This window comes from Serinus canaria, chromosome 18 (assembly GCF_022539315.1).
Source record: "Serinus canaria isolate serCan28SL12 chromosome 18, serCan2020, whole genome shotgun sequence".
NCBI lineage: Eukaryota > Metazoa > Chordata > Aves > Passeriformes > Fringillidae > Serinus > Serinus canaria.
This window is the reverse complement of record NC_066331.1, coordinates 1343695-1364573: the sequence shown is the minus strand read 5'-3', so window position 1 is coordinate 1364573 and position 20879 is coordinate 1343695. Positions and strand designations below refer to the sequence as shown.

General features: G+C 57.7%; 1 long non-coding RNA gene across 1 annotated transcript in view; it reads right to left on the bottom strand.

Moving 5' to 3' along the window:
- The window catches only part of LOC108962666 (uncharacterized), a 31274-nt gene extending 10648 nt beyond the window's left edge, over positions 1–20626 (bottom strand). Inside the window, exons 1-2 of the long non-coding RNA XR_007779052.1 lie at positions 20430–20626; positions 13255–13667 (exon numbers count right to left, since the gene is read on the bottom strand). This is a non-coding gene — a long non-coding RNA (uncharacterized LOC108962666). The remainder of the gene's footprint in view (positions 1–13254; positions 13668–20429) is intronic.
- Positions 20627–20879: the final 253 nt, after the last annotated feature.

The following is a 20879-nucleotide window of genomic DNA, read 5'->3' as shown; positions in this document are numbered from 1 at the left end:
ACGTGTCCAATTCCCAAGCTCCCAGCGCAATTAACAGCCGCTAATTAACTCCGTGTGCTCAGGGCCTGCCAGAGCCAGGCTGGGCTCCTCAGAGCTGCCCAAAGCAGCAGCTCCCCAAGCCTGGATGCAGGAAGCTCCTCCCGGGGATCCCAGGGTGCTGCAGCCCCTCCTTGTCCAAAATCCAGGAGGTTCCAACAGCGAGAGCAGCAGCCCCAGCTCCTGGGTGAGGAATTCTCTGGGAAAAGAAAGGAGGGATGGGGATGATGGAATGGGGATAGGGATGATGGAATGGGGATGGGGATGGAAATGGGAGTGACTGGAATGGGAATAATGGGAATGGGAGTGATGGAATGGGGATGGGATGAAACGTGATGGGATTGGGATGGAGACGGAATGATGGGATGGGGATGGGATGGCACGGCACGGCACTGCCTCCCCTCCTGGAGCACACATTGATCCCTGGGAGCCAGGGAGCCTCAGCCCCTGCTCCAGAGGGAAAAGCTGGGATCCTTTGGGGTGTCCTGCAGAGCACCAGGAGCTGGATGCACCTTGTGAGCCCCGTCCAAGCCGGAATATTCCGGGATGCTCTGGCCCCTCCCGTCCCAGGCGCAAGTGGAAACCAGCGGGATCCTCCATCCTGCCAGCTAACACACTGCTGTTTTACAGAACTTTTTGGGAATTTGCAGCAGCCCAGCCCTCAGTGGGTCACTGGGGCAGCGTGAGGCAGGGCTGGGCTCCAGCAGGAGCCTCCCCCTTGTCTGGAAGAATTACGGCCCCGGTGCTGCTCCCACATCTGACAAGACGCCGCATGCTCGGCTAATCCTGCTGGAGATTAACTCTGCCTTTGGAATTCCTGCCTCTCCAGCAGGCAATTAGCAAAGGTGCTGCTGCGGGGGCTTTTCCCTGCTGTAAACTCCTGGCAAGGAGAGCACTTTCTCCAGGCTGGCTGGGAAGGGCTGGGTCAGGGTGGATCCGGGGTCACTTCCCCTCTCGGAGCCTCCAGGATGTCCCTTGTCCCAGCTGTCACCCCAAAGGTGCTGCCTGTTTGTGGGGAGAGGAAAGGAGAAGATTTGGGATGGATTTGCTGCCAACAGATCCTCACCAAAACCTGCTCCTCCTCTGGATCAGGAGCCCCCAAAGTGCCACATTTCACCCCAAAACAGCTGAGATCCAGCAGGGGATCCAGCAGGGGCACAAAAGGGATCAGCTGCTCCAAGGAATCCCAAAAGCCCGAGGCCTCCAGTTACAAAGCAGGAACAATTCAACCTAAACCAAGACTTAGAGAGGAAATCATTCCAAAAACACGAGGATGTGATTTTTCAGGGAAGCCCCAGCCTGGTCCCGTGCAGATCCCAATCCCACACTCCAGGGCAGCTGCTCCCACCCCACAGGCCCTGAGTGACTCCAGCAGCACTGGAGCAGCTCGTGGAAACTCAGGAAGAGATTCCCTGAACAGAGCAAAGACAACTCCTACTGTACACTGAGGAAAAGGCAAAAAAAGGGGAAAAAAGGAGGAAAAAATGTATCGAGTGCCTGGAGCTGTCAGAAAGATTTCTGCAGCTTTGGCAAGACAGACACAACTAATTTAGCACAGCCTGGCTGAGGAATATTAAGGAATATTAAGCTGTCAGTCTGGATGATAGGAATTTAATCACTGGGAGCAGATCAAAGCTCCAGCACCATCGGTGTGGGCCGGACACGCAGCATCAGAGTGGGATGGGCAGGAAAAGCCTGTCCTGCAGGAACAGCCCCCTCCTGGATGTCACTGCCACTCTGGGATGCTGGATCCCTTAGGGAATGCCATGGAGAGGGAGGATGAGGCTCAGGAGGGCCCTGGGGCCCAACAGAAATCCCTCCCCAGAGGGTGGCAAGGCCCTGGCACAGCTGGGACTGAAGTGTCCCAGGCCAGGTGGGATTGGGCTGATCCCAACTTCCATCCCCCTCTGCAGGAGGAGCAGCTCAGCCTCTCCCTGGGACGAGCAAAAAGATTTTGAGAATATGGAAACTATAGGTGAGATTGAAATGAAAGCAAGCTCTGAGACCCCTCAGCTACTGAACACCTGGCAAACAATGGCATGGGCAGCTGGAGGATGGAACAACACCCTCTGCCTGCAGGCAGCTCCAGGGGGCAGAGCAGACCCTGCCAAGGGTCCAAAAGGGGCCCAGAGAGGAGTTTTTAGGGTTTAAAATGTAACAGAGTGTGGTAATGCAATGATTCTTATAGGCTGTGTGTGAATGCTGTAGGATTTGTGTCTTGTTCTAGATTGGTTAGAGTTAGAATACTCAGCACAGAAGATTTATTGTATTGGAATGGGAACCTCGCTCTCTTACCCTCTCATCCTCTCTCTCTCCCATCCTCTTTCCCACTCTCTTTACCTCTCTCAGTCCTGCTCCAGCTGTGCCTGGCAGCTCCCAGCAGGGCCCTGCTCACACATCCTTTACAATAAACCCCAAGTTCCAGACCTGGCTGCAGAGCTCTCCCATCCATCCCAGGTCCAACACTCCCACTCCAGCCCAGCCTCCAGCAGCCCCCAGCCTGCTTCCCAATTAAGCCCTGCCCAATTAGGGAGCCCGGTTACATAAACCTAATTAGCAGGGCTCCACTTGCAGCACGGCCACTGGCTCTGCTAATCCAGGATTTGTCCCCCAGGAGCTGATGGGAGCTGGCAGTGCCAGCCAGGCTGCTCACGTGGGCCAGCACAGCAGCCCCCGGGAATGAGGCAGCAGAGGGAGCTGGGGGGAAGCACTCGGGGCTTTAACCCTCCCCAAGAGCCCCAGGCAGGATGGACTGCTCCAAAAACCTCCCAAAAGCTCAGGAGGAAGATCACGATTTGGGGAGGAAGGTCAGCACCAGGCAGGATGGACTGCTCCAAAAACCTCCCAAAAGCTCAGGAGGAAGTCAGGATTTGGGGAGGAAGGTCAGCCCCAGACAGGATGGACTGCTCCAAAAAACCTCCCAAAAGCTCAGGAGGAAGGTCAGGAATAAAGGAGCAAAGCTGGATCCTTCCCTGCTGACCCAGCTCCAACTTTTTGGAGCTTTCTGGGATGGGGGAGAGGCTGCAGCCACCCTGCTGGAGCCCAAAGTGTGCATCCCAAGGGCTCTGCAGGGAAGGGAAGCTCCGGGGCTGCCAAGCTGAGCAGAAGCAGCTCTGAGTTAAGCTGATCTTAATTAGGGATCTCCAGGCTAAGCCCACCCCAACTGCAGGATGGCACCAGCTCGTGGTAATTGGATCGCTCAGGCTTTGAAAATCAGGATTATTCCCAGTGAAATGAATCCCCAGATCTGACCACAGACAAAATTCAGATTCTGTTCCTTTTTTTCTTTCCTTCCTGCCTTTTCAGACTTCGGGGCTGCGTTATCAAACTCAATTTACAAACAGAGAAGCTGCAAAGTTGCTCAACAAAACAGAAAAACGAGGTTGCAGAGCCCTCAGCCGACTGCAAACCTCAAATTTTAAGCAAAACCATCACCCCAGAGCCAGGAGAGGTCCCAGCTCTGGCTGCTCTCCCCAAGCCCATGCAGAGGGAGCAGAGCAGGGCCCGGCTGGGATGGATTCCCAGCTCCTCCTGTCCTCAGCCAGGGTTTATTCCCTGGATTGTGGGGAGGTGAGGCCAGGACAGCCTCCAGAGCTCTGCTGTAGGGAAATACTGCAGCCAGTCTGAATTTAGAACTGCAGCTTGGAGAAAGGCAGGCACTGGGCTCCTGATCCCTGGAATTAAAGGGCATCCAGAAATCCCAGTTTGGGAGTTCTGTCCCTCCTGAGCTTCCCACGGACAAGGTGTTGGAAAGGCAGCTTTCACACCCAGCCTTCAACGAGGATTAAATCCCACACTGACACAGGGCTTCACGGTCCCAGAGGATCCCAAAAACCCCTCAGGCAGAGGAAGCTGCCCCTCCTGGAGCTCGGAATTCCAGGGGAATTCCAGCCCTCAGTCAGGGCTGCTCCTGCCCCCAGGGTGATGCTCCCAGGTCACGGCAGAGCCAGGAGCAGCCCCGGGGACAGGGAAGGGACCAAGCCCAGCCTCCACCTTCCCTCAGGTGAGTCCTTATCAAACAGCCCCACCCCCCAGGTGAGCCCTTATCAGCCCGCGGCACCACAAAGGGCCGGAGGTGACAGCTGTGCTCCAGGTGTGCCCCAGGTGGGGCGGGGCCCTTTCATCTCGCCCCAAACCTGGCACAGAGCAGGGAAAATCCCAGCAGGATGGGCTCGGGCCTTCAGGGAGACCTTGGGAATTGGTTATTCCCTGGCTCCATCCGTTGGGAGCAGGAGGAGCTGGGCTGTGCTGGGATTTAGGGAGGACCTTTCAGCAAGGAGAGCCCAGCAGCATTCCCAAGGGAAGGAGGGGGCTGTGGGGACAGCAAAATCCGGGAAAAAACAGCAAGTGGGAGCTTCATTTGGGAGCAGAGCTTCCCTTTGGCCAAACTCCCTGAGGACACAGCACAGTGGGACTTGAACCACAGTGGGAATTTAATCACAGTGGGAATTTCGACTCCAGTGGGATTTTAACCACAGTGGGATTTTAACACGAGTGGGACTTTAACCACAGTGGGATTTTATCCCAGTGGGAATTTCAGCTCTAGTGGGAATTTAATTTTAACCCCAGTGGGATTTTAACTACACTGGAATTTTAACCCCACTGGGATTTTAACTACACTGGGATTTTAATTTTAACCCCAGTGGGATTTTAAACCCAACGAGATTTTAATTTTAACCCTGGTAGGATTTTAACCACACTGGGATTTTTACCCCTGCCAGGCACATCCCAAGGGCAGAGGTGGCTCCTCCTTTTTCCCCTCCCAGCCGCAGGTGCCAGCCGTGCCCATGGGAAGAGCAGTGCCAGCCCCGCCAGATGTCACCACAGGTGTCACCCCAGGGCCAGGGGAGCTGTCCTGCCCGGGCAGGGGCTGGCCCTGTCCTTGGGCTGGCAGCAAACACCCCCTTATCTCCCGTGCCTTATCTCCTGGGCAAACAGCGGGGTCGCTCCGTGCCCTGCCCGGACAATGTTTAATTACCCCGGTGTTTAATTACCCCGGTGTTTAATTACCCCGGTCCTCGTGGGAAGGGGCAGCAGGGGGGAGGTGGGAACTGCAGGGGAATTCCACAACGGGAGATGAAACAGAGCTGGAAAAGCAACGGGTAAACAGCCAGGGAATGTCCCAGTGGGATCTGCTCAGTTCCCTGCAGGACAGGCTCACACCATTCCCAAACTCCAGCCAGGGAATGTTCCAGTGGGATCTGCTCAGTTCCCTGCAGGACAGGCTCACACCATTCCCAAACTCCAGCCAGGGAATGTTCCAGGATCTGCTCAGTTCCCTGCAGGACAGGCTCACACCATTCCCAAACTCCAGCCAGGGAATGTCCCAGTGGGATCTGCTCAGTTCCCTGCAGGACAGGCTCACAGCATTCCCAAACTCCAGCCAGGGAATGTCCCAGGATCTGCTCAGTTCCCTGCAGGACAGGCTCACACCATTCCCAAACTCCAGCCAGGGAATGTCCCAGCGGGCAGGAAGGGCTCACCCCATTCCCAAATTCCAGCCAGGGAATGTCCCAGCGGGCAGGAAGGGCTCCCACATTCCCGAACACCACAAGCCCCAATCCCAGGATGTTCCCCCTCTGTGTGAGGAGTTCCCTTCTCCTGCAGATGGGAATTCCCGGCTGGAGCAGGGGCTGCTGTTGCACCACCTGGATGGAAGCAGCGCTGGCTCCCCAAATCCCTCCTCACCCCTCTGAGGGGTTTCCTGACCCCCTAAGGCCTCTCCCGGCTCTTCCCCAGCCCCAGGTGGGGCACAGCCCCAGCAGAGCCCCCTGTCCCTGTCCCCAGGAGGGCTTTGGACAGCCCGGCCAGCAGCTCCATCCCAGCGCATTCCCAGGGCGCATCCCAGAGCCAGGAATGCGGGGGAAGGGCAGCGAGCACATCGGGGAAGGTGTTAAAGAGCCCGGCAGTTGTTTATAACCCCGATTAGCCCTTAATCCTCTCTGAGCGCCGCTTTACGAGCCGGGCGGGCCTCCCGCGGAGCTGCACAAACACCTGGGCAAGGAACCCCGGAGCACCAAATCCCCCGTGCCCACCTGGGCAAGGAACCCCGGAGCACCAAATCCCCCGTGCCCACCTGGGCAAGGAATCCTGGGGCACCAAATCCCCCGTGCCCACCTGGGCAAGGAACCCTGGAGCACAAAAATCTCATCCTCACCTGAGCAAGGAACCCTGGAGCACAAAAAACTCCCATTTTCACCTGCCCAAGGAACCCTAGAGCACAAAAATCTCATCCTCACCTGCCCAAAAAACCTTGGAGCACAAAAAACTCATCCTCACCATGGAGCACAAAATTCCCCGTTCCCACCTGCACAAGGAACCCTGGAGCACAAAATCCCCCCATCCTCACCTGGGCAAGGAAGCCTGGGCACAGGATTCCTTGAACACAGAGCAGATGTGGAAAGCATCATCCGACACTCCTGCCAGGGACAAGGGGCATTTCCCCCCGGGAATGCAAAAGCAGCACCCACAAAATTCCAACCTGCAGAGAGGAGCTGAGCAACAGCTCCAAGAGAACAGGAAGTGCCTCCCCTGTGCAGGCACCCCCCAAAATGCCCCAAACCCAGAGCTGCTCCTTCCCTTCCCAGATGTGCCCCCACCCAGAGGGAGCTGCTCTCCACCTGCCCATGGATTTGCCTGAACTTTGTTTTCCAAGATTTGCTTATCCCCCCCCCATCCCAGATCTCTCCCACCCACGGGGGGAAAACACCAGGAAAAATAAGAAAAAATAAGATGGGAATGACTCAAGGGAAAACTCCAGGAGGAAAGAGCTTGACTTCTCATTTTAAAATTTTAGTTTTAAAGTTACTTACATTTATTTCAAGTTTATTTAATTTTATTTCAAGTTTATTTACATTAATTAAATTTTGAGGTTATTTCATTTTAAAATGTTAAGGGATTTTCAACCACTGGTTTTCTCCTGGAGAGTTGGGATGCACTGGATGTGACAGATCCCGAGCTCAATATTCCATCCTGGCCAGGAATTTTACACAGAGGCTCCTGAGGAACTCCAGGACTTGCAATTCCCATTCTCCTTAAGCAGGAGGCTTTAGAAAATCCCAGCCCTAATCCCTGCGTGCCTGCTGTAAAAACGGGATAATCTCTCTTATCCCAAAGGAATACCAGCCTGGAGCTGCTCAGAGCCTGCCCTGGGAAGAGCCTGGAGGCAGCTGAGCATGGAATTGCTCCCCAAACTCAGCTCCAGCCCCTTTTCCTTGGGATCCTTCTCCCCACAGCTCAGCTCAGCCATTCCCAGAGCCAAGGATCCAAATCCATCAGATCCCACCATTCCCACGGGACTTTGGATTGGTGATTTCACCCCTCACAGGCTCAGCTCCCCCCTGGATCAAGGAAAAGGACACAAACACCTCTCCACCTGCCTGGCCACAGGGGTCTCCAGCCCCAGGGGATTCCAAAATCCTTGGAAAAGAGGCAGGAAAAGCATGAGAACAGCCAGAGCCCCCGTGGCTGTTTATGGGATGAAGAAAGTGAGGCTGAGTCACGGAGCCAGTGCTCAGCATTCCCAGGAGAGCACCAGACTCCCAACAAACTGGTTCCAGAGAGGATTCCAGAGCTGATCCCACAACAGCATCCCAAGGTCCCAGCACCGGGGATTCAGCAGGGCAGGAGCAGCTGGGAGGGGATTTGGGGCCATCACTTGCAGGGGAGGTGGGATAAACACTCCACATCCTCCCAGAACTTCCCAGAGGAGCATTCCCAACCACCCCAAGTGAGCTCTTCCATCCCACAGGTGCCATCCTGCAAAAAGAGGGGGGAAGTGCTGGGGTTATCCTGGGAAAAAGAGGAGGGAAAAGTTGGGCTCATCCTGGGAAAATGAGGAGGGAAGAGCTGGGCTCATCCCTGCAAAAAGAGGAGGGAAAAGTTGGGCTCATCCTGGGAAAAAGAGGAGGGAAAAGCCGGGCTCATCCCTGGCAGCAGAGTGGGACCCCACAATTCCCTCACCCTTTAAACCCCCCCGGTCCCTGCTCCTGCCCTCACCCCCTCCCCATCCCGGGATATTTCTGATCCCGATTCCCTAAGCTGCAGCACATGATGTGAGAGCAGAGCTCAGCACACAGAGGCAGCCAGGAGCCCTGGGGATGTGGGAAAGCACTTCCCCGGCTCCTGCAGGGGCTGGGGACAGCGGGATGAGGGCAGCAGCTCCTGGGAAGGATGCTGGAGGTGGGAAAAACAAGTGGCTGCTTCCCCAGGGACTCGGCTGAGTCACGGTCCCACGATGGAGCCAAGGGCCAGCAGGACTCCCAGGATCCCATCCTTCCACAGATTTCATGGAGACAGAAGGAGATCTCCCCCTGTGAGGGACAGATTCCAGCTCAGAGCCATCCCCTGCACCCTTCACTGCTTCAGAGCATTCCCAAATCTGATCCTGCCCTTTCCTCATGGAAAAGGGAATCCCTCTGCAGCCAGGCCAGGCCAGGCTCCTTCCCAAGGCAGGGAAAAGCCTGGAAGCAAAGGAACTGCAGCAGAGCAGGGCAGGGCAAGCCTGGAGAGCCTCGGGGCAGCCCCTGCAAGGGCAGCAGAGTTTCCAAGGGAAAAGCAGGAGTTTCACAGGATCAGGGAATGGTTTGGCTCGGAAGGGACCTTGAGGATCACCCAGTTCCAACCCCCTGCCACGCATTTGGTGGCCAAAAGCCACCACAGCCCGGGAAGGAGGGCTGGAACAAAGCAAAGGGAGAAGGAGGGAGGAAGGGAGAAGGTGAAGGGCATGGACAGGAGGGGATGGAAGCAGAGGGAAGGATTTGCTCGGAGCCGCTCCTGAAGCCTGCAGCCCGTGTGCCAGGCACTCCCGAATACTAATCAGAGCTGAAAAAATATCAAACAATTAGGAAGGAAAGTCTCCTGGCAGGGTTTCTCCTGGAGACGTCGGGCTGGTTTTGTTTATGAGCGGGAGGAAGTGGGAACCGCTCCTGTTTGTTCTGCGGGAGAAAAGAGAAAGCTCCAGTGTTTTAATTTCTCTGCTGAAAACCCTGGAGATTTGGCCTGAGACGGAGCAGAGAGGCTGATCCAGATTCACCCGCAGCCTTTTGTTACAAGAAAATATTTGAGTCGTTTTTTTCCTCCCTCCCCTTCTGCGTGGGCAAAGAAAGGGGCAGTGGATACAAAGCCGGCATTTTTTGTTCCCAGAAAATATCAATGAAAAGAGCATTCCAGAGGCCAAGGGCACAGCACAGCTCCCAGGGCACTGGAGGTGTCCTGGCTGAGCCCAGGAAAGGCAAAAATATCACCTCAAAAAGTCCTTTTTGTTAGAAAAGCAGGTGAGCAATACGTGGGAAGCCTAAATTAAGTTTTTAAACCAGGTTTTTGCCTCCCAGGGACGCACACGAGGCTGGGAGGGGACGAGGTCACGTAAACTTCATTTACTCAGAGGGGCAACTTGCAGCTCCTCAGATGCAAAATCCCTGGATCGACATTTTCCTTTGGTTTTCACCTGAAGCAGCAGCTCAGCAAATGAAATAAATTGGGTTTAGTGTGGGCTGTAACAGCAGGAGGAGCTGGGGAAGGAGCCGGGACAGTTCCTGGGCGAGGAAAAGCAGATCCCAGGACAAATCCCAGCATCCCAGGGCCAGAGGGGACTCCTGGAGCGCAGAGCAGTGTGAGAACTGAGCTCAGGCTGTCCCCAAGGCTCTCAGGGCCCTTTCAAAGCTCTTCCCCCCACAGGGAGCAGCCTGGGGATGGACAAAATGTGCCATTCCCGGCTGAAAACTTCCCAAAAACCCGGCTTTTCACAGCAAACCCCAAATGCCTTCACCATGGAAACCCAGCCCGGGGCTGGTATCGCCGCTGGAATTCGCCCTTGGCTGCAGCTCGGGAGGAGCCCGGACAGGGAAACCTTTGAGCTCGGGAAGTGCCAGCCCAGGAGCCTGGGATTGCTCGGGAAGAGCTTCCAAAGCAGCCCCAGACACGGCGTTATCCCACAGTAATTCCCCCCTTCCCAGACCAGGGGTTATCCCGCAGTAATTCCCCCCTTCCCACCAAACACGGGATAACCCCGAAGTAATTCCCCCCTTCCCAGACACGGGGTTATCCTGCAGGAATTCACCCCCTTCCCAACCGGCGTTATCCCACAGTAATTCCCCCTTCCAGACCAGGGTTATCCCGCAGTAATTCCCCCCTTCCCACCAAACACGGGATAACCCCGAAGTAATTCCCCCCTTCCCAGACACGGGGTTATCCTGCAGGAATTCACCCCCTTCCCAAACACGGCGTTATCCCACAGTAATTCCCCCCTTCCCAGACCAGGGGTTATCCCACAGTAATTTCCCCCTTCCCAAACACGGGGTTATCCCGCAGTAATTCCCCCCTTCCCAGACACGGGGTTATCCCGCAGTAATTCCCCCCTTCCCGTGTGCAAGCAGAGCCAGCCCCGGCTCCCAATCCCGCTCCCTCTTCTCCCCGGGGAGCTGGGGCAGGGAGGGGCAGGGAGAGGCAGAGCAGGAGCTTTCCAAGCTTTTCTTTGGGAGAAGGGAGCACGCTGAGCCATCCCACGAGGAGCTGGGAATGCTGGAGCCATCCCGAGCAAACCCCCCCACGCTCCCCAAATCCCACATTCCTGGATCAGCAGCATTCCAGACAAAGTTTTAAAGGTTTCCCAAGCGCCACAGGTTTTTGGCTGAAGGCAGATCCGTAAAAGTCACATTTATCACCTCCCTCCTCATCCTCATCCCTCAGCTCTGGGGAGCCAAGAACCAGACTGGGCTTCTCCAGAATCATGGAAGCGACCCACAGGGAGCAAGTCCAGCTCCGGAATAACCACTGGGGTTTGGGGTCTGTGCTTCCATGGGCATCCCGGGGGGTTGGGAATTGCCCTTCCCGGGGAGCAGCACCCTCGGGAACCCACGGTGCCACCGCGGGGTGGGAGCCACCAGCGGAGCAGGAGCGGGGGATGGATGAGGGGATGGAGGCAGCGCCGGGAGCGGGAATGGCGCGGATCGGGAATGCCGCGGAGCTCCGCTGCCATCCAGCGGCCGCGGGACGCGGCTCCAGCAGCGCCCGTGGCTTCGCTGGAAGCCGCTCTCACCTCCCGAGCGATTTCTGACACAGCCAACACCCGCCGGATGAGCTTTCCCCAATATCCCACCTCGTCTGGAGCAGCCCTGCGGGGTTTAACTGCTGCTCCCAAAGATATTTGTTGCTCCATGGGGTTCTTACGCCTTTTTCCAGGCCTGGAGCAACTCTGCTCCAGAGCCAGGCTGGGAAAGCTGAGAATGTTCAGCCTCCGGGGAAAATTTAAAACCCCTTCCAGCGCCTGAAGAAGCTCCAGAGGGGCTGATGAGGGGATTCGGACAAGGGATGGAGTGACAGGACACAGGGAATGGCTTCCCACTGCCAGAGGGCAGGGATAGATGGGACACAGGGAAGGAATTCTTGGCTGTCCCATCCCTGGAAGTGTCCAAAGCCAGGCGAGACGGGGCTTGGAGCAGCCTGGGATAGTGGAAGGCGTCCCTCTCGTGGCAGGGGTGGCACTGGATGGGATTTAAAGTCCATCCCATCAATCCCAAAAATCCCATCAATCCCATCCCCTGCGATCCCAGCGAATCCCGCGCGCCCCCTGCGGGCCCCGCTGGGCACTGCAGGCGCTGCCGCTGCTGCCGCCAGGGGTCAGCGCGAGCCCGGGAGAGAGACCCCGATCCCACCGGAATCCCGCGGGAATCCCACTGGAACCCCGCTGGAACCAACCCCGCATTTCCCACCCGGGATGTGCCCCCAAGCCCCCACCGGGATCCACGCCTGGGCTGTGCTGCCTGATCCATGGGATATCCTCCCAAAGGGAGCCTGTGGCACTGGGGACATGGGTCAGATCCATGGGAAATCCAAAGGGATCCCGTGGCACTGGGGACAGGGGTCAGATCCATGGGAAATCCAAAGGGAACCTGTGGCACTGGGGACACGGGTCAGATCCATGGGAAATCCAAAGGGAACCTGTGGCACTGGGGACAGGGGTCAGATCCATGGGAAATCCCTTCCAAAGGGAACCTGTGGCACTGGGGACACGGGTCAGATCCATGGGAAATCCAAAGGGAACCTGTGGCACTGGGGACACGGGTCAGATCCATGGGAAATCCAAAGGGAACCTGTGGCACTGGGGACACGGGTCAGATCCATGGGAAATCCCTCCCAAAGGGAGCCTGTGGCACTGGGGACACAGGTTGGTGATGGCCTTGGCTGGACTCCCTGACCTCTGAGGGCTTTTCCAGCCAGATGATTCTGTGATTCCATGGGATGCCACGGGCTGAGCAGCATCAGGGACTCCCTAAAATTGTTTGCACACAGGTTTCCCTCACCCAAAACCTCACGTGCCCCCAGCATCCCTGGAGCAGCCCTGGAGCATCCCTCAGGGACAGATCAGGGGAGAGAGCCTGAAGAGCACCAGCACCACTCAGAAAGTGACTGAGAGGAAACACTCTCAGCCCCAGCTGTGTTCAAACAGATGCTGCAGGGCCTGAAGACTGGAATCAGGAGCTGCTCCAGCCACTCAGAGCTCCTGGTTTGCATTTGCCACCTCCTCCTGGATTTGTGGTCAACAACAGCTCATTCCGCACCCAAGAAATCCCATTCCATCCTCCCTCTCCCAGGCCAAACACCCTCAGTCCCCCAGCTGTCCCCAGCAGCTCCTCAGGCACTTGTCCCATGTCACACCCAGACGACAACATAAGCACAAGTCCCCTCAAAATCCCAAGTCTGGCATCATTTTCTAGCAGGAAAACGGATTTTCCATCCCAAGGAGGTTCACAGCAGCCTCCCTCCCAAAGGGAGCCTTCCAGCTCCTCCCCTGGAGCCACCAGGAGCCCCTCAGGACAAGCCACACACTGTCCCCAGTGACCCTGCCAAGGGTCACCACCACTGGCTTGGGAGAGTGGAAAACCACCAGGATTCCCCTCCTGAGATAAAGAAAGGAAAACCTGCTGGGAAGCTGCAGCCTTTAACCTTTTATCCATTACTCCGCAATAAAACTCCAGGAAGAGAGCTCCTGTTGGGGATTTCAAGCTGGAATGGCATGAAAAAGCCCTGTATTGATTAAAGCAGCCAGTCCAGCTGCCAGAACCAACCTGCCTGCTCCCTCATTCCCTCCCAGCAGCTCCCTGGACTGGGCAGGTATTTTTCCTCAAGACAGGGAAAATAGCATTTTCCAAGGAGTCCAACAGGAAGGTGCTTTTAAAAAAAATTTTAAAAGAAGAAAAACACACGTTCTTGACTCACATCAGAGCAGCAGGACTTGTCCTCCAGCAGTGCATGGAATCCTTCCTCCTGCAGAGCCAGGATGCTCCGAGTAGCCCAGAAAAAAGGAGAATTGTAGCCTCAGGCTGCTGGTGCTGCTTTTCCCCATCTGTCCCTCGGAGATTCCCTGTGCCAGAGCCAGTCCCAGCAGGAGATGCCAAAAGCAGTAAATCCACAGGATTTGGGAGGAGCAGGAGGAATGACCCTGCCATTCCAGCTGCCGACAGAAGGGAGCATCCAAAGCCCAGGCAAAGCTCCGAGGAACCATCCAGGGATAAATCCTGCCTCGGGAGGGGACAAGTGCCACTCATGCCCTGGCGTCCTCACCGCGGGCACAAGGAGGTTCCAGCGGCTCCTGGGGCCGATGGGAGCTGTCCCAGCAGGAATGCCAAAACCTGCGGAGAAACAAAGCTCAGGGTGAGGGACAGGGCACTGCAGCACAACCTTGTGTCCAGCCCTGGCTCTGCTCAGGGCACCGGAGCACATCCCATGGAGCAGGGCTGCAAGAGATGCCCAAACTCAGCACCCAGGTGGTGCCAAACTCCGGGAGCCAGCTGGGTTTCCCTGCTGCTGCTCCTGGGCAGAGGGGCTGGCCACGCTGGTGGCCACGGCCCCAGGGAGCACTGGCCACTTCCCTGACCAGGACTGGTTCCACTGGCTCCTGGCACGTGGGATTCCTGTTTGGATCCACCATAGCCCAGGACCGATTCATGTTTGGGAAAAGAGCCTGGGATTGATTCCTACTTGGATCCATAAGAGCCCAGGGTTGATTCCTGCTTGGATCCACCATAGCCCAGGGTTGATTCCTGCTTGGATCCACAAGAGCCCAGGGTTGATTCCTGCTTGGATCCACAAGAGCCCAGGGTTGATTCCTGCTTGGATCCACAAGAGCCCAGGGTTGATTCCTGCTTGGATCCACAGGAGCCCAGGATTGATTCCTCACAGGAAGCACAGCAAACACCCAGAGGTGACAATTCCCAAGCCGAATTCCCGTGGGGAACAGGAGCTGAGCCCCCGAGGGTCCGGGCAGGGCTCAGAGGACGCGTCCATCCCTTCCCTCTGGTGACAACCCCAGCCCAGCAGCAGCAGCTCCTCCCAAACTGGGAGCAGGGACTGGGGACAGCCAGCAGATTTCTGGGGGGGTTTGGAGTCCCCTGGAGCCCCTCACGTGGCCACCCGGGCTCGCGGCAGCCCCGCTCGGGCTCGTTAGGGCGCCGCTGCCGCCGGCACAAAGTCCGTATTTGTTTCCCCGCAGGGGTGGAAAGAAAGGGGGTTTTGTGTTTTCTTCCTCTGCTCTTTGCAGGCTGCGGGGAGTTTATTTGACACTCCAGCACTCTTTGTGAGCTGAGTGCCCCGGGATAAATGCTACCCTTAAGAGTTACTTGGCGTTAGACAGAGGGACCCTCTTCAGAAGAGAATGGGGGCTTGTTGGGATGGGGTGGGAGGGGGCGCGGGGAGGGGGCTCGAGGAGAGCCCTCATAGAAGGGTCTCTGTCCTGGCCTCACAATGGAGCGAATTCTTCAAGATACCAGGAGCTGAAAGGAAGGAAGGAACTTTCCTGCTTTTAAAAAGGATTTTCAGGAACAATTGAAGAAGCCGTAAAAAGGGGAGCATTATTCCCCATCCAGGCCGCTGGGCTGGGAAGCTGCTCCCTCCCCCTCCGAGCCCTGGGCTGGGCACATCCCACAGATCCCACTGGGACAAGCACAGGGCTGCCACGAGGGTCACGGGCACTTTATGGAGGGGACTGCCCAGACCCTGCCAGCAGGAGATGCCCTGGCCCTTGTCCTCCCTCCCCCAGCCAGGTGCCACTTCCACAAGCCACCTTTTCCTGCCTCCAGGTCCTTCTGCCTCCACAGGAAAAAGGGACTGTCCCAGGAGCAGGGATTACACACCCACCATCCTGCCAGGGCTGCAGGAACCGCTGTCCCCAGGGACACAGCCCGGATCCCTGCAGCCAGAGGGGCATTTCCATGGAAAACAGCTGGGGAGGGCCCTGCCAGGCACTTCCAGGTGAGCAGCTCCCCCTCCCCAGCTCACGGGGAGTTTTCTGCACACCCTCAGCCTCACACAGCCCAGGAAGAGGAGCTCAGCTCCAGCTGGGGAGCTTCAGCTCCAGCCTGGCTCCATCACAGAGCCCAACTACCTCCAGGGTTTTGATGGATTCACCTCCCGCTCCCTCCCAGTGGCCACTGGTGGCCGGGTCCCCCCCAAACCGGGCCCTCCTATCCCCACCCCAGGGTGCAGCATCTCCAGCCCCTCCCCAGAACCCCAAATGCAGCCCCAGAGGATCCCTCCTTCCCTCTTCCCCTCCAGTTGCTCAGGAAATGCTGGAAGAAGAACCAAACCAAGCCCAAGGAAGAGCTGGCTGTGAGGAAACCTCCTGGAGCTCATGACAACCCCCCCAGCAAGGAAGGGACCTGCTCTCCAGGCTCTGGAATTGCAGGGAAGCTCCTGTCAGCTGGAATTCCTGCCATTCCAGCCTCAGGGACAGGTACCTGCCTCTTGGTGTCACTGGCAGCCCAGGTGCCAGCGCTGGCAGCAGCTCCTGTCCCTGCAGGGCCACCTTCCCTGGCGCTGGGGCAGTGCCAGCCCTGGTTTGACTGCAGGGAAGGAGGATGGGCAGGGACAGCGTCACAGGAACCCCCTGAGCTGCCACCCCACAGCTCCCAGAGCACCCCTGGCCGCACCTCAGAATTCCCAGAGTCACCAGGTTGGAGGAGATTTAAAGATCATCGAGTCCAGCCAAGCCCCAACACCCCAACCAAGCCCTGGCCCCCAGTGCCACATCCAGGCTGTGTTAAACACACCCAGGGATGGGGACTCCACCACCTCCCCAGGCCACTCCAGAACTTTGTCACTCTTTCCGTGAAAAGCTTTTTCCTAATATCCAAGCCTCCTGCCTGCCAGCGGGACCCCACACCCCAAAACCTTCTTTTCTCCTACAAACTTGGGAAAAACTTCCAAACATCCTCGTGCTTCGGCCTGAGAGAGAGTGTAAAGGAGCAGCAGGAGCTGCAGCAGCTCCAGTGACACCGCAGCCACCCCAGACTGGGACAAGGTGACACCGGGGTCCCAGAGCTGCTGCTCCACCCAACCCTGAGCAGGACCCGTTCCAGGAGCCCAGACCCAGGGAGATCCAAGAGCCCAGCAGGACCCAGGAGATCAGCAGGATCCAGGAATCCAGGAGCCCAGCAGCACCCAGGGAGATCCAGAAGATCCAGGAGCCCAAGTCCAGCAGACCCTGGAGCCCAGCAGGATCCAGGAGACCCCGGAGCCAAGTCCAACAGGATCCAGGAGACCCCGGAGCCCAGATCCAGCAGGATCCAGGAGATCCAGGAGCCCAAGCCCAGCAGGATCCAGGAGATCCAGGAGCCCAAGCCCAGCAGGATCCAGGAGATCCAGGAGCCCAAGCCCAGCAGGATCCAGGAGACCCCGGAGCCCATTTCCAGCAGGATCCAGGAGACCCTCAGCCAGCCTGAAGCTCCTGCAGGGCACAAAGCCCCTCTGGCCTTGCTGATCCCGGCTGCCTTAGGCTGAGCTTTACCCAGCAGAGCCCTCGGGAGCTTTTCCCGCAGCTCTGATCCCCTGCCAGGGAGAAAAAGCAGGAATAAAACCTGAGGAATCTGCCTCAGGAACTGCCCGAGCAGGCGACGTTCGCTCCCCGTACAAAACCCACTCCGAGATTGATTTTTTAACTCAGGAAAGCTGCACAACCACCCAGGGATCAAACACATTTATTTAAAGGCTTAGGTTTTAGCCCTCGAAAAAACATCTGCGGCTTGGCAGCAGGAGCAGCAATTGAAGGGGAAAAATGTTCCTTTCTGAGGGCCGGGCGAGGCCTTCGCACCTCATCAGCTCCGGGAGATCGCACCCAGGAGGGGCCCGAGGTGACAACAACCCCCTGCCAGGCCAGCAAAGCTCTTCCTGCAGTTCCAGAGCTGCCAAAGAGGGGGGAAAACCCCAAAAAAATGGGGAAAAGGGGAAGCCTTGGAGCGCTAAGATCAAACCGGGAGCAGGACGGAGGTGCAGAGTCCTCAGGGAGTCGTGAGGGGGCAAACGCTAATCCTGCGCCGAGAGCTGCCCTCAGAAAGGAGCAGCATTTATTAAATAATAAAAGCCATTCCACGCCCCGTTTACAGCAACACGGGGCACTTTTCTGCCCCCTCGTTTCAGTTTTAAACCCATCTTCCGTGGTGGAGGCAGCCCGGCTGAACAAGGCCAGGCTTTGTAAAGCGGCTCCAGCTCTGGGCACGGGCAGAGCCCTGGGCCCTCCTCGGCCTCTCTTTTGTTGCTTTTATTTTCTGTTCAAAGTTCAAACAACCCCCAAAGAACCCCCCAGGAAGCTGCATTGTGCTCCTGGCAGGATCCCCCTGCTGTCTGGGGAGCGGGTGTGGCTCTAAACTTTTGATCTCCGAAAATTTAAGGGTCATTCCTTATCCAGGAGAATTCCCAGATGGAGGAGCTGGAGTCCAAAACTGTCCAGATCCGAGCCAGCTGCTGTTCAAAACCACCGGGGAGAAGGGATGCTGCTGGATTGAACAGATTTAAAACCAGGCAGGAGGGGAATGGAAAAAGTTCAGCCCTGGAAGAGCCAGGTCAGAGCTGGAGGCTTCCAGATGTCCCAGGCAGAGCGATCCTAAAAAAAGCCAGGTGCCAACATTCCCCAAGCCCTCGCTGCACCTGTAACCCTGAGCCCAGCTCAGCCAGGTGCAGGTGAGGTGGCACCTGAGCTTAGGGACCCCAAACCCCCCAAAATCCCATTTAACTCTGAGCTGTGCCCCAAACACTGCAGGTGACACCGCTCTGCTCGCGTGGCCACCCAATGTCCCAGGCTGCTGGGACATTCCTGCTTTTCCAGCCCTTCAGGGCTGAACCCCCCTTCCCCAGGACATTCCTGCTTTTCCAGCCCTTCAGGGCTGAACCCCCCTTCCCCAGGACATTCCTCCTTCTCCAGCCCTTCAGGGCTGAACCCCCCTTCCCCAGGACATTCCTCCTTCTCCAGCCCTTCAGGGCTGAACCCCCCTTCCCCAGGACATTCCTGCTTCTCCAGCCCTTCAGGGCTGAACCCCCCTTCCCCAGGACATTCCTCCTTTTCCAGCCCTTCAAGGCTGAACCCCCCTTCCCCAGGACATTCCTCCTTCTCCAGCCCTTCAGGGCTGAACCCCCCTTCCCCAGGACATTCCTCCTTCTCCAGCCCTTCAGGGCTGAACCCCCGTTCCCCAGGACATTCCTCCTTCTCCAGCCCTTCAGGGCTGAACCCCCCTTCCCCAGGACATTCCTGCTTTTCCAGCCCTTCAGGGCTGAACCCCCCTTCCCCAGGACATTCCTCCTTCTCCAGCCCTTCAGGGCTGAACCCCCCCCTTCTCCAGCAGGTCCCAGCCATTCCAGAGGGATCTGGGGGATCCTTCAGCCAAAGGGAGCAGCCCCAGTTCAGCACCTCCAAACCAGGTCCTGCCAACATCTCAGAGAGTGGGATGAGTCCCTTTGGGATCGCTTCCCTGTCTCAGCAGGCAGGAGGATCCTGCCGGACTCCACAGCCCTGAAATCCTGGCTCAGCAGAGTGAGCAGGGACATTTCTGCTCCCAAATCCCTTGGGCAGGAGAAGCACCTGCAGCTCCTGAGACCGGCCAGAGCAGAGCACCTGAGCCTGCTCCCCCTGCCCAGGTCAGCCTTCCCAAAATCTCTTTATCCTCGGGAGACACCACACAGGTGTCACCACTCCTGCCCACGGGGGGTTTTGCCTCCTCCTGACCCCACAAGAATCGGGATTTGGGGTCTTTTCACACCTCAGCTGGGAGCCTCTTCCCAGGGGATTGATATTCCCACAGCCAGAGTGACCCCACTGCCACATCAAATGGAGTTTGAGGGGTGCCATATCTCCCAAACCTTTGTTTTGGGACACCTGAACATGGAAAGCACCTGGTAAGCTTAAAAAAAACCCCAAATTTTGATAGAGTGGATCCAGCTGGTTTTGAGCAAAGCCTTAGAAAATGAGAGCACAAAGTGATTGTCTCCGTATCAGGGCTCCAACTCCCCTCCCATGGCAGATCCCACACCTGGGGGTGATGCCCTAAATTTTAGCTTTGATATTTGAAGGGTTGAGGTGAACCAGGAAGATTTCTCCCCCTCGGCTCTACAGGGAAATGAGAAATTTGACGTCCTGAAAGCATCACTGCCTGCCAGCAGAGAGGGCCGCTGTCCTTGGGAGCCCTGCTCCAGCTTCCCGGCTGGGATCTCCCCCCACAACCCCGGGCAAAGCCAAACGCAGCCTCTTCCCAAGGCCTGAGTCACCAACGCTCTGCCCCCACTTCCCTCCCGCGGCTGCGCCCGTGATTATAAAAAGATGCCTCAATTAGCAAGAGCTGAGCAACTCCCGCAGCCTCCGAAACCTTCGGAGGAAATTCCGAGCCAGCAGCGAGCAACACCAACAATGCCCGGGCGATAAAACCTCCTCGTTCCTATCGGAGTCACCTCAAACATCCTTTCCCCAAAGCGGCAGCCCCGGCCCTCCGGAGGGATCCCGGGCTGGAGCTGCCCTGGACACGCCGGGTCCCCGGGAGCAGACAGCGCTCATTTCTGTCTGTGCCGCCGGCTGCAGGTCTAGACTGGTGTGGTCTTTTTGTTGTAGCCAGCAAAAGAAGGGAGTCATTCATATTTTTTTTTTTTTCCAGGATTCGCACAAAAGTGCTCTTGTGCATCCCAGACCCCGCGAAGCGGCCGGCTCGCCCCGGGGCTGGGACGGGCTCCGAGGGGCTGCGGGCACTGCCCAAAGCCCCGCCCGAGCACCTGCCCCGGGGCGAGACTTTGGGGTAACGAATTCCTACGGCAGGGAAGGGAAAAGCCGTGTGCGAGTCTCTGAAAATAAACCAAAAACTCCACCTAATAAAACCCCGCAAAGGCAAAGGAAAACGGCGGCCATGCGCTTTTCCTTGGAGAGAAGGGGAAAACTCCACCAGGAGCATCCCGGGCCGGAGCCCCGAGCCCGGGCAGGGGAAGGGACACAAAGGGGATGGAACGGGGGAAGAAGCGACAGCGGCTGCGGGCACCGAGGGGTCCCGCAGTGCCCAGCACAGCCCCCCAGTACCGGGCAGCAAGTGCGGGGCGCAGGAGCCCCGTGCTGAGCCCCGCACCCCCGAACCGAGCGGGGCACCCACCTCCACCTCCGCCGGCAGCGCCCGAAGCCTCCCGGGGCTGCGGCTCCCTCGGTGCGCGGAGCGGCATCCTCCGCATCCTCCTTCCGCAGAGCCTCTGCCCGCTCCGGGGGTGCGGGTATCGCCCCGCTCCCAGCGGGAATATCCTCGGGAGCGCCGGGATGGGCAGCGGGAGCGGCTCCGCCTCAGCCAGGGATGCTCCGACTGCGGCTGCCGGGCCATTCCGCCTTTTATAGCCCCGCGGCGCGGGCGGGCGGCGCGGCTTCACGGGACTTGTAGTTCCTCCCCCTGGCCTAGAGCCACCTCCCTCCGCCTTTCTGTCCCTCCCTCCCTCCCTCCGTCCTTCTGTCTGTCCGTCAGTCCCTCTGTGAGGAGGGGAGGGCGTGGGCTGTTCGGGGGAACCGAGGGTCGGGGCGGTTCCGCTCCTCACCGGGACCCCGCCGCTGTCCAGGG